We start from the raw sequence: 13650 nt of genomic DNA, 5'->3' as shown, positions 1-13650 counted from the left end.
GCAAGTCTCCAAAGTTGCATTTGAACCACGTATTTCGAGCATTAAACCCATTAAAATCGCTCTTATGTACACTGTATTGTCAGCCGTGGATCATGACAATGACGAGGAAGTCAAATATTTAATTAGTGTAGTTTTACAGCTGACTAAGTTTATGTCAAACATGTTTGAGGTGGCGTAACCAAGTAGTAACACGTTTGTTCAATGCATGGTTTTATTGAAACACTGTATCATTTTTTAAATTCTACTCTTGGGAACTGGGCCGCGCGGGAACACAGAAGCCAGATTTACTGTAACAGGTCTCCGAGAGAGACGAATTTCCACAGACATAAGTTCACAAGCTGAACCAAGAAGGTCCAACAACTGAATCAAAATGGGGGTGGTTGAGACAGTAAGGCCTAGCATAAAGGATACCGCCCTCCAACAGGAAGTGAGCAACTGTTGCGCTGCCTTTTGTGCACCTTGTGTACCTGATGTTTCATTGCTTGAGCTCTCAAAAAATCCGATCTTAAATTGCCATTCAAAATAGATATAGTAGATAAGTTTATAGAGGCTATTTTGTTACAGCTCTCAAATTGTACACGTGGCGAATGTCATAAAATGGCTTCCCGTTCATTACAGTAAGAGTGAGGGGCGATCTCAAAGCACCAGCCACGTAGGTTCAAGCTACTCTAAAATAGTTGCGCAATTAAGTGTATGTTATCCAACATACTGACTTAAATAAGAATCAGACGCTCTACAAAACACATTTCACCCGCGTGGTCTTTGAGTTTTATATCTCGCGTGTTTAAATCACGCATTACAAATGTAGTAACATCATAACACAAATTGGGCGCAAGGATGTCTTATTTCAAGAATGATTACGATGGCTTGACAAAAGAGACACCGCATTAGTTGTATACGTATCTAATCACTTTAGCTTTTATTAGATTTCTGAAGTCTGAACAAAAACAAAGGACGTTCTCTTGTGCCCTAATAGGCTGCATGCTCACAATCATCTCGATTCTCTCGCAAGGTTTCATGTAGCTAATGTAAATAAAGGTTGTTCTGAGCTCTAGTGTAGACTGGTCCAGAAGGGTAAAATTGCAAAAATGTTTACATTCAAGCCTTGACAAACCAATAAAGGTCTACATGCCTCAGGGCCATTCATGGGCATACTAGCTTTAAGTCACTTTAAAATGCTATTTAAACCAGTTTGAACTGTGAATTTTATCAGACTGAGCATTCCATTGCACATTACTGCTGCTCTGCTTTCACATGTTGATGTCATCAGCTGGCATACAGGCTAAAACTATAAAGCACTAAAGGGTCATTGGTTTGATGGCATTTCCCTAAACTCAGCTGCCTAAAAGTTGGGGTAGAAGCAGATTTGAAGGCACCAGGCCAAATCTGTATGTACATTATTTTAATTGCAACAATTAATCACATTGGCAAACAGATGGGTATACATGCATGAAGTTGTAATGTCTTGCATTGCACGGGATATGCATTTCTTTTCACAGTTCTATTGCACAGTAAACAGACACTGTTGCAAGGGGGTGCACTGTGGTCCTTTGAAGGAATTGCCATGTCAATACAACCCCCTGTGAGTTTAAGAGGGACTCTGAGATTTGAGATTGTGACCTGACCACACACTGTGAGGGGGATGGGGAATAGCTGGTGTGGGGGTAGGGTATCTCTTCTGGGTGAGGGAACTTGTCCAAGACAACAAGGAATTTAGAGTTTGATGTTGTGTCAGTGAAAAATGTCCCTTGGTATTCCTTACAATTATTTATATATAATTATTTTAATGATAGCAGGTGTTTTAGACACTCTAACATATGAGCTAGAGCTTATTTTTATTATTATTATTATTAAATATGTTTCATGTTGCATGCATTGGAAGTTAACCAGTAAGACTTAAGATCTTGGTCTGGGGAACAACAAAGCATGCTACAGTGGGTGGGAAGGAAGTTCTAAAAAAGAAGCAAGCATGCCTCTGAGAATGGTGTGTATATGGTTATGTAGCATGTTATTTAATTGATTTCGATAACTTGAGGTTAAGAAAGTAATGTTTTGTCAAACAAAATTCAGAAAGACACAAAATAATCCAAAATAATCATGTAAAACCTCATCTGAAATTTCTGATAGACATAAAGCTCAATATGTGGAAAAGACAGTGTTTACAAAATGAGGGAAATGTTTGGTCTGACCCAATATAAAAGGATGTAATAGGACTTCTTCCTATGTAATTGCACTATTGTAAGGCTTCTTCAAAGTAACATCCATTTCCAAACAAGAGACTAGAGGCAAGGTCAGTCTTAATAAATGGAAACGTAAAACTGTAGCTGAAAAATTATAGACAGCTGTTTTATATAAAAAGAAAAAAAGGACAGAAGTTACATAACCATTAAAATATATTTATAACTATAACAACAGCTTGTCATTATTGAAATGCATTAGGGATAGGAACACACCATTAATGCTGCATAAATAACCTGCATTTCATAGTGGCATTGCATTATGACAATAGAATACAATTATTCTCAAAGTTTTCGTTTCATTTTTCTTGGGGTGAAATCATGATTTATTCTTTCACAGGAAGGGCAGATGTTTGAATGCATATTTGCTCAAGACTTTTGCAGAAGAATGTCTAACAGTAAAAGAGGTGAAGACTTCATTGTTCCTGTGGTTTCCTCCTGCTTTTTACTAAATGTTTCCATAGTTTGTATTGTTTCTAACAGTTATTAAATTTTCTGATTTCTTTATCGATAATAAATTCAACAGGTACCTGGCTGGATCTCAAAATACAATAGTATTCTGTTTCTCATTACGGCTGCTGGTCTGACCTGCACTACAATGTTTTAGGTTGAAAGCTACAATTCTGTGGTCCAGATATGACAATAAGTTTTAAACTTAACGGAAGTTGCTTAACATATATAATCAGATATTTATCTGGCTTAGAATAATTGTAAATGTAATTTTGAGGTCTAAAAAATGACCACATAGAAGTGAATAATGTAAATGTTTGAACTGGTTCAATAAGTTAATTTACACTTTAAAATTGCTTTAAATTAAGCATGCACAATTACATAGTTTTATCCATTTCAACATCAGAAACTCTGGATGTACTGTAATTTGTGCATACTAGCAATACAAAGTTGAGATCACAAATGGTACAAAAGCCTGTTGAACTTAGTTTTAGTTTATGTAGTCATCTGGCGCACAGAAAAATAGCAGCATCAGATCTGATTAGAAGTTTTTAAAGTTCTAAAAAGATCTTGCCATTCTGATTTCCTTGGGATAAGGAATACAATTCCCCTGTTTAGTGCTTTCTCTGTATTCAGTGACACTACTGCTCAGCATATGCAAAGTATTTTAAATAATGTTACATTTCTCACAGACAGTATTGGGCATTATGTCTGAAGGAAGGCAGTTCTGACCTTCCCCAATGTTTGAACTATTTAATTACTGGTTGAGAGTGATGTGATTCCTCCCATCTTGGAGAAAGCTGAGAATGATTGGCAGTTCTCTGTCATTTCCTGTGATGCCACTCAAATGATGTGAACCCCTCTCTGCTGTTTTAGTAATAACATAACATAATCTGGGTTTGTAAAAATTCTCCCTCTAAATCCAGCTTTATTAATCTATATAATCATAATGAGAATATGTAAGACATGGAAAAACCCAATAGTATATTTAGGGGGTTTGTTTCCAACTTCTGAAACCATTAATTGTTTCAAACGATTTATAAAATATAAATACTTCAATACATATCTAAAAATGTACATTTAAAAAAGTTATGTGTTGATCCAACACACAAAGTGACGTGTTGGTAGATTTACAAAAACAGGTTTGGTTAAAATGGTATGTGTTATAATATCATTACATAGACTTTTTCATTTTACTTTACATTGAAATGGTAATTGAAATATTCTAGACAATCTCACAATAAATTAAATCACTAAAGTTTGATTAAAGAACATGCTTTTATTTTCTTAAAAAGTGTTTTTTTTCTCTCTTTTTTGTTGCTACAAGTTATGTGTATAATAACATACTGGAAGTATGACATAGTAATTTACAACGAATCTAAACAAAGTTGTAGCACATAACATAAAAGCAAATGTAATAATTTTTAAATATGTAATTTACACGTGTCATACAATTTAAAAAATAAATAATTAGCACTAACAATTAATAAATATCACTGCAAGATTTTTTAAAGTTTTGTTACAACACACACACACACACACACAAAGAATGAATATGACTCACAAATGTTTGACTTACAAGCATACAAAAAAGAAAGATAAAATAAGCTACATTAATAAGAAAGAAAGAAAAGCAACGCGCTGTTGTTGAACTATACCTGACTAATTCATATCAGCAAGTCCTCTATTGTGTTTAACTTCTCGGAGACATTACATTAAATATTCGCTATCCGTTATGGAACAAGCGACAGTTTTTATTTAATGTCCAGCTCCAATTTGACGCCACTATGCGATTTCTTACAAAATGGAGAGGGGAGGGGGGGTATCCAATCAGAAAAGCGTTTCGCTGGTGACGTATGTAACACACCCCCGCGCCTACAATGTGAACAATTGTAGTTGCTGAATATCCCCCATACATATAAAGTAAATGTCTCAGCTCACGTAGCCTATGCGTCATCATATTTCTTTTTACCCCACATTTGAATAGATTAAATGATACCGTATTGTGCAGAGAGCTTAAAACTAGAAGAAACTGCTGTCCTTTTAGCCATGTCAAATGCAATGCTATTGGATTACCTGTGGAGCCACAAAAGACCATTGAAAAACTAACGCGTACTGGTTGGCTCTCTAATCAAGGCTGAACTAGACGGCTACATCTATGTATGTACGTATCACCAAGTAGCTACACGCTCAAAAGCGTAAAAATCTAAAGACTGTTGGCATCTGTAGTATTGCCAATCAGGGCAACGACTTGCATATGGCTGCTTCCACCAAGTGGGCATTTTGAGATAATGCATGTCCCAAGAACTGAGACGCACAGAGAAGAGTTTCTCTGTTTTAGTTACACAATTGTTGCTCAATCTTCGTGTATATTGATTCATTTTCGAAACAGCTTCCGTTGATAGTCATGTGTACAAATGTTAATTGACAAAAACACATCCCTCAATTGTGGTATTTAGCCTATATGTGTGATGATTTTCAAAGCAACAAACAAAAACACTAAAATAAACGAACTTACACAAATTTGAACGAAATGTTGTGTTACAGTTGTGTGGTTAATTCGTGGTGAATTTCTCAGGATTGCTACACGTGATAGCAGCAGATCCGAACCTTTCTCCTTTGACTGTAATCGTTATTTACTTCAAACACGTTTAAAAAACAAAGCCCAGTCTTAAATATGGCATCCTTAATTATAGACGCTGTATTGATCATGTTAATCTTGGATCAAAATAGTTTCATTGTGCTCTTCGGATATTTAACGAGTTAATGACGTTTGTTAGATTAAAACGTTTAGTGCAAAGTCGATCTGTTGCAACAACCAAAACATTAACCTTTTTGTAACGATTCTATTAATTCGATAAATAGTTTGCTTTAACGAAAGACTAATGAATTCGAATCTGCGGATTCTGAATTCGAATCAATAAGTGTTCTGAAGTGAACAATTTGTCCGAGACAATAATTCGTTTTTTATAAATGAATGAATTAGGTGCGTAACTCAAACAGTTCACAATGAACCTTTTTCAGAACATCAACTAGCCTATTTTAAAGTTTAGATAACTTATATGAACGTCTTTATATTGCGCAATCATTTAAATGCCCGATTCTTTCAATGTATGAAGCGTACAAATCATTAAAGCACGACAGCATTTTTTTTTTTATTATTATTATTAATTTTGTGTTTAGAGTGTGCAGTTGTCTTTTCAATATATCATTTCCCCTCTTATCTTCATCTGACAACTCCCTTTCAACTGAACTTTTACTGTTTGTGACTTATGCATGTAATACATTCGTGGTTTCAACACCCTTTGAGATGATTTGAACTTTTGTGTTGGTGTGCTGCGGGTTCCGTTGGTTACTGTGGTGTGTTCGAATTTAAACTTAATTATACATGATGGCTATAGTGACGTCAGGAAACGTAACTTTCACCGCCCCCTCCTGGAATTCAAACGTTGTCATAGTTGTAATGTTGCCTTTAACAAATTCCTTCACAATCCGCAGTTAATCACGATTCATAAGGCAACGATGCGTCAAAATATGCATCAAATGCCTACTGTAGGCAAAACATATTAAAATGAGCACATCGTGACGTCATTAGGAAAGCAAATGAGGTTATACTTTTATGGGAAACCTACTTAAATTTGGCTAAATGTGAGCTTATGGCCATCAAGGTATGTTCTGAAGCATCTTATTATGGTATTCTCTTAAAAAATGAGGTTCAGTATTTGGGAATAGTCATTACTAATGATCATCACAGAAGGTGTTTACTAAATTTCAATCCTATTGTTGAAAAAACTAAAAGGAAATTAAATCAATGGCTTATGAGGGATCTTTCTTTAAGAGAAAGAGTTTTAATTACAAAGGCTGAGGGTATTTCTAGACTGACTTATGCAGCAATGGCCTTGCATCTTAATAAAAAATGATGTAAAGAGATTGATAAAATACTGTTTGACATTATAGGGAAAAACAAAATACATTGCATAAAGAAAACAATTATAATAAATTCATATGAAAATGGTGGCCTAAATGTTTTGGATTTTGAAATGATAAATAATACATTTAAAGCTAATTGGCTTAGAAATCCTTACTCCATTTGGAACTTTATCCCCTCCCATATACTTTCTAATCTTGGTAATACACATTTTTTTCTTAGTTGTAATTATAATATTGATAAAATACCAGTAAAACTATCTGAATTTCATCGCCAGGCCTTTTTATCATGGACCTTGATTTTCAAGCATAACTTTTCACCACATAAGTATTATATATGGAACAATAAGGAAATATTATATAAACGCAAGTCGTTGTTTCTGAAACATTGGTTTGATAATGGCATCATATTGGTGGATCAATTATTTAATTTAAATGGTTTTCTTTTCACTTACAATGAGTTTTTGGCACAGTATAAAATTCCTGTAACACCAGGGCACTATGCAAAAGTTTTTGGTGCAATATCTCCTAAAATCTGTATGCTGTTTAGACATCAGAAAAGAAGTAACATTCAACAATGGTCCCCACCTACTATAGTAAGTTCTTATGTAGGAAATATTTGTTTTTCCCTTAACTCACAAAACAGATCCATAAGAGCGTTATTTCAAAGAAACAATGTGTCTCTGCCTTATATTTACTCATATTGGAATTGTTTGACAGACAATATTGTGTGGAAAAAGGTTTGGCTTATACCTAATCAACATTTAATTACAAACAAAGTTAAGGAGGTATCATTCAAAATTATACATAGAATTTACACAGTGAAACATTACTTTGTAAAATTTAAAGGTGATATTGATTTTAATTGCACTTTTTGTGACAGTTGTCCTGAAACTGTGGTTCATTTATTTTGGCACTGCCCATTTGTAAGACCGTTGAGGTGAAATGTTTGTGATTTTATCACAAAAAACATTGATGGCCAATTTGTGCTGTTTTGGAAACATTTATTATTTGGTCTTCTGGAAAATTGTAGAGACAAGCACAGTCAGATTTATGTAATAAATTTGATTCTTTTAATGGCAAAATTCCATGTTCACAAATGTCAGTTTTTCTATAAAAAACCCTGTTTTACATCATTCAAGAAAGAAATGGAACTTTATATTGACTCAATCCGATTTTCTATTAACCAAAAAGCAGTTAAAACTTTGAAAATTTGTAAATGTTTGAATATTTTTATGTAAATCTACATTAAGCCCCCCTAGTGTGCATCTATTTGTTACATTTATGTTGTATTTTCTTGTATACTCTAATAATTGTAACATACTCTTTTTTATTGTTAATAATAATACAAATAATAATAATTAAAAAAAAAAAACTTTTATGGAAACCAATATAAACTTTACTTTAAGGGCTGATTGTCAACGCTTGGTCTGACCAATGAATCTTCTAAAGAATCTAGCCCTGATGACTTCCTTTGAAATCTGTTTCTGTTTTTCAAAGGATATCATTTCTGCACATACCATACTAGAATAATAATAATAAAAATAAATAAAAAAGGACCAAATGTTTTTATAATACCAAACAGTGTAAATCTATGGCAATTTCTCAAAAAGAGATAACTTCCTATGAGGATTTTTATACCACAATTACCACACAAAAGATGGCGTAAATGTTAGTGTTCTTGTGTTCAGTTATTTTCATTTCATTTTAAACTTTCAGGCTTTATTTTTTATAATTGTATCTACTTAATTTCAAGCAATATTACCAAAGAAAGGTTAGAAAATTCAAAAGCAGGGGAATTTGGTGATATAAATATCATAGTGGCATAATACATATCATACACTCTTAAAACTACTAGTTCTTTATCAGCTTGTATGGTTCCATTAATAACCTTTAACATCCATGGAAACTTCCCATTGCACAAAAGGTTCTTTAGACTTCAAAAAGGTTCTTAAAAATGGATTACATAAAAAGACAAAAAAAATTAACCAACCAAAAAAAAAAAAAAAAGGATTCCACATATTAATTAATTACATAAATTCCAACCCAATTGTCCCTCTCTGCTGCTCCTCCCTGTCAGCCCTCCAGGAAGACCAAATAAGTGCCCCACTTCCTGCCATAAGCACCCAAACTGCCCAGCCATCTATGTGACAACTCCTCAAAAGCCGCCACTCTGCCCAACTCGGTGCACCACTACTGAAATGAGGGCACACCCGGCGACTTCGATCCCCTAAGTATCGCCTGCCGATCATCAAGCAGGTAAGGACCCAGTTTTTTATATGTTTATTTATTATATTAATACCTGCCCCATCACCCAAAATACAAAGTCTGGGGCAGAATAAAATCTGAGTGCCCAAGACCTCACAGATAAAACTCTGAATCCCGACCAAAACTCTTGAATCTTAGTACAGGACATTAAAACATGGGCTATGTCCCCATCCTCCAAATGGCATCGCCAGCAAGTAGGTGTGTCTTTAAGGCGAAGCCTATACAATCTAGAGGGAGTCCAATAAAAACAATGCAGAATCTTAAATTGAATGAGGCACACCCTTGCAACCCTACACATAGACTTAACATTTAAAAAAATCCTACCCCATTCTCCATCTTCCAGTACTAAATTCAAGTCTCTCTCCCATAACTTCTTAAGAGATGTTAAAACCCCATCTCCTAGACTCTGAATTAGCTAGGAATAATAAGCTGAAGCTTCATGACCTTTTCTAAAAGCAGCAAGCACCTTCTCAAGAGTGTCTGCCACTTTAGGGGGTTGCGTACTACACCCAAAGGTGGTACAGAGTAGATGGCACAGCTGTAAGTACCTGAAGAATTGAAATCTGGGAATCCCAAACTGCTGTATAATATTTTCATGCAGGTCACCCAACGTAGTAACATCCTTCTCAATCCATTCTGTCCAGCAGAAAAAGGACTTGTTAATGCACAATTTAGGGTTTAACCAAATACTTGTGGCAATGTTCAGATAAATGTCCGAATTGAACACATGAGAATCTTTTGTCCACACTAAATGCATGTGTGAGGTAACGGGATGTGTCTTTACTTCTCCAGGCAGCTTGGTAGAAAGCCTTTGCAATGGCAAGATAGGGGCAAGGACCTCCTGTTCAATAAAGAGCCAGGGAGGAGCTCTCTCAGGTGGAAGTGACCAATGCGCCAAATGTCTGAGACCAAAAGCATAATAGTAAAACAAAATCTTGGGGAGACCTAACCCACCTTTGTCAATTGGCCGGTGTAACTTGTTAAATTACATCCGAAGATGTTTACCATTCCAGATAAAGGATTTAGCTATACTATCAAATTGTTTAAAATAAAAGAGGGGAACTTCAGTGGGGAGAGACTGTAGTAGGTAGTTGAATTTTTGAATACAATTAAGACCAAGATTTTTACACATCCTGTGAAGCGTCAAAGTTGCTCTAGGGAGCTTACACACTTTGCTTTGCTATGATCAAGGACTGAGTCCAACAAAAGATTAAAGTCTCCTCCCTATATTATATCATCAGGGGTGCCAGCGGCTTGCAACATCTCTTCAAGATCTATAGAAAAGCCCTCATCAGCATTAGGTATGTCAATATTAGCCAAAATCAACCTTTGCCCCTGAATTTCTGCTAAAACAATAATGACTCTTCCTAATTTATCTTTAATCTGTTTGAGACATTTTAATTGTAAATGTTTACTTCTCAATGTAATGACTCCCATGCTCTTACTCGAGCCAGCACTAAAGAAAACATGTCCACCCCATATCTTCCCAAATTTTTCAGCTTCCTGTGGGGAAAGATGCGTTTTTTTGTAGAAACACTATATCATATTTCTTACGTTGAAAAAAATAAATAACCTTCCTTCTTTTTATGGGGTGCCCCAGCCCATTCACATTCCATGTGGAGAGACAATCCCCTCGAATTAACATTTGACATTTTGACGTATTAGAAAAAATAGATTGTGTGTCAAAAACAAAATTATAAAGAACACATTCCACATTAGTGCAACAATCAAACCCCAAACTTCCCCCTGAACCAAACAAACAGAAAAAAGAAAAACATGTGTATTAACCCTGCGCATGACAGCGCCAACTGGCGTCCATCCCTCTAAACTCAAACAGTCCATGAGAGCCCCCATGACAACTTTGCCGTCGGATTGCTCAAGTCCAGTGCTTCCATACAAATTTTGTGAGACAGAATTACATAACAGAAAATAATCTATAAAAACAAAATCCAGGTAATAAGCAGAATAAACACAAAAAATATGTAGATTCATCCACATAACTGTCCCGAAGGTGTGTTCCTCCATCAAACAAGCTCCAGCCGCTAGCGGAATCAGCACAAAAAAAAAAAAAAAAAAGGCCCAGTCAAACTCACTCCAATGTCCTGCAAGAAATATTCCACAAAACCAGCTCCAGCCAACAGGAGGCATAAGCACCAGAAACATGCAGATTCATCCACAAACTATCCAGAAGAAATGATACTACACAAAACAAACTCCAGCCGCCAGGCGGAACCAGCACAAAAAAAACCCCGAAAAAGGCGCTCAGTTTCCTCCGACAGTCAAGTGTATGTTCATTGAGTCAGGTCCACTAGGCAGCAACATGAAAATCACCAAATGGCTTACTCACTTCAGTGACTTTATGAAGGTCAGTGCTTGCTGTGGGCATGTAAATTCTCTACGGCCATCCTTAGCATCTATTCTCAGTTTGGCCGGAAACATCAGAGCAAACGTGACCTTCCATTGATGTAAGAGTTTCTTGCATTCCTTGAATCATTCACGTTTCTCTCTTGCCGAATTCACAAAGTCTGAGAACAAGAAAATACTGTGGTTCGTCCAAGAAAGTCTTCTTTTACTCCTCGCCTCGTATAATACGAGATCTTTATCGGATGATCTCAGAAATTTGGCCAGAATTGTTTGGGGCCTGTCTCCTTCCGCGGATCTCCGAGCTGGAACTCTGTGAGCTCGCTCGATTTCCAGCTTATGGCCTGTTATGCCGAGCAGACTCGGGAAGAGCTCGTCTAGGAATTTTACCATATCTCGGCCTTCCTCATGCTCAGGAATTCCAACAATTCGGACATTGTTTCGTCGATTACGATTCTCCAAATCCTCCAGTTTTTCCCCAATGCGTTCCAAGTCTATCTTGGTTGCTAGCGGGTTAGCAGCTAATTCCCTCTCCGATGACTCCAGATAATTGATCCCTTTCTCAACGTCCGACATTCTTGCAACCATCTCAGAGAATTTAATCTCCATGGAAGTGATCGATTGATGTATTACAGCAAGATCCTCCAAGTCTGCAATGACTTTGTCAGCATTGCCGACACATTCATCAATTCATGCCGGATTTCTTTCAGTTCACCGTCCGAATTGAGTCCGGGGCTTTCAACCTGCCGCTGCGGGGTGTCAGCTTGAGCATGTAAGTGTCTTTTAATGTCTCCAAAGCCAGAGGATTTTGAATTCTTTGACATATTGCCTTCTTCGAACCGTTAAGAATCAGGGTGTATTGAATCTTACCGGTTTATGACACAAATAGTATTAAAACTAGCAAAGTGCACAGAGCTCGCTGTTCATATGTCCGACTTGCATGGTGTCACGTGACCTCCCTGTGGTGCTGATTAATTTGTTGTGACTAATAAACCATTTAGTGTTCACTGTTATCTTTTCAGAGTGTAAGATACTTGGGAGGGGGTGTAACAAAGTTGATTTAAGTGGGAAAGCTAGTTCCATAGCAGGAAATATCCACCGAATTTAAATCAATACTTTATTCCTCTGTCCTTTAGGTTCCTAGGCAAACATTAAGGCTGCCATAAGTACACTGTGGTAGTCACAATTCATAATAATAATTTTCATCTGAAGTGAATATCATGGAACTAATGTATATGCACTTTTAAATCTGCCACTGATCTTATGGTCTTGAGTTTAAATGTTTGCTGATAATTTGAAATGGTTAAGTTATAATAACTTACATATAATGAGAACAGAGAATATAATTGACCAGCAAACTGAACAGAACTTGAATGTTTGCAAGAGAGATATGGTCCTTTCTCAATCCACGTAACAATGATTTACTCTAATATAATATATTTGGTTGCACTTTATTGTACTTTCAGTATACTTACAACGTACTTACCTGAGAAAGTACTGACTAATATTAGTTAACTATATGTTCTTAATATGGGTTAAGGTTAGGGTTAAGTTTAGGGTTAGCACCTAGTAATTACAATAGTTGTTGTAATTATATACTAGCCTAGTAAATGTGGATATAAAGGCATCTACAGTTTAAAGAAACCAGTTTACCCCCAGAACTTTGTTGGTTTAATCCCAATTTTCCACTTCCATTCATTATGAGATTGATGGCTCATGCGTTCTGTAAACAATCTACACTTTACTGCCCCCTATGGACCATTCCACGTCTTCGCAGTGCCCTTACCACAAGTATTATAAACACAACGATTGTCTTTGTTTTGTGAATTATAATAAGAGCTCATTTCAGGGATGAACGTTCATTTTTATGAATGTGGTAAATTTGTGTCAGACCAATGAGAGACAGGTTAAAAATAACTCAAGCCATAGTAGAATACTCAAGCCCTGAAACTTTAATAAAACGTTTTTCTGTGTTGATCTCCTGTGTCTAAAGGTGTTTAACCTGAGGCATTTAAATTAAAATTGTGCTTAAAGTGTCCAAATAGTTTAAAAATAACAATGTTATACTGTATAATTGGATACATGTAAAAATGTAATGAAATTTGACAAATGTTTTCAATTTTTTTTACATTCACTAGCTGCATTCAGTAATTTGTTTAATATGTAGCATCATTCAAACAGTTTTTTTTTGTTGTTATTGATGCCATTATTGAAATTCTCTATTCAGTCAGTCATTATTAATTTAATCCATGAGCGAATGTGCGCGATGGGAGAAAGGTGCCTCTTGTTGTTCCTTGCAGGGTACTCAGCCTTACAGGCTCCACATGGTTAGGATTAGGGCATCTGCTGCCTCCCAGGAACAAACTAAGGCCCTTTTGAACAATGGGTATAAAAGTGTCTAATTACA

The sequence above is a fragment of the Myxocyprinus asiaticus genome, chromosome 14, assembly GCF_019703515.2.
Source record: "Myxocyprinus asiaticus isolate MX2 ecotype Aquarium Trade chromosome 14, UBuf_Myxa_2, whole genome shotgun sequence".
Classification (NCBI taxonomy): Eukaryota; Metazoa; Chordata; class Actinopteri; order Cypriniformes; family Catostomidae; genus Myxocyprinus; species Myxocyprinus asiaticus.
Note: the sequence above shows the minus strand (reverse complement) of the source record.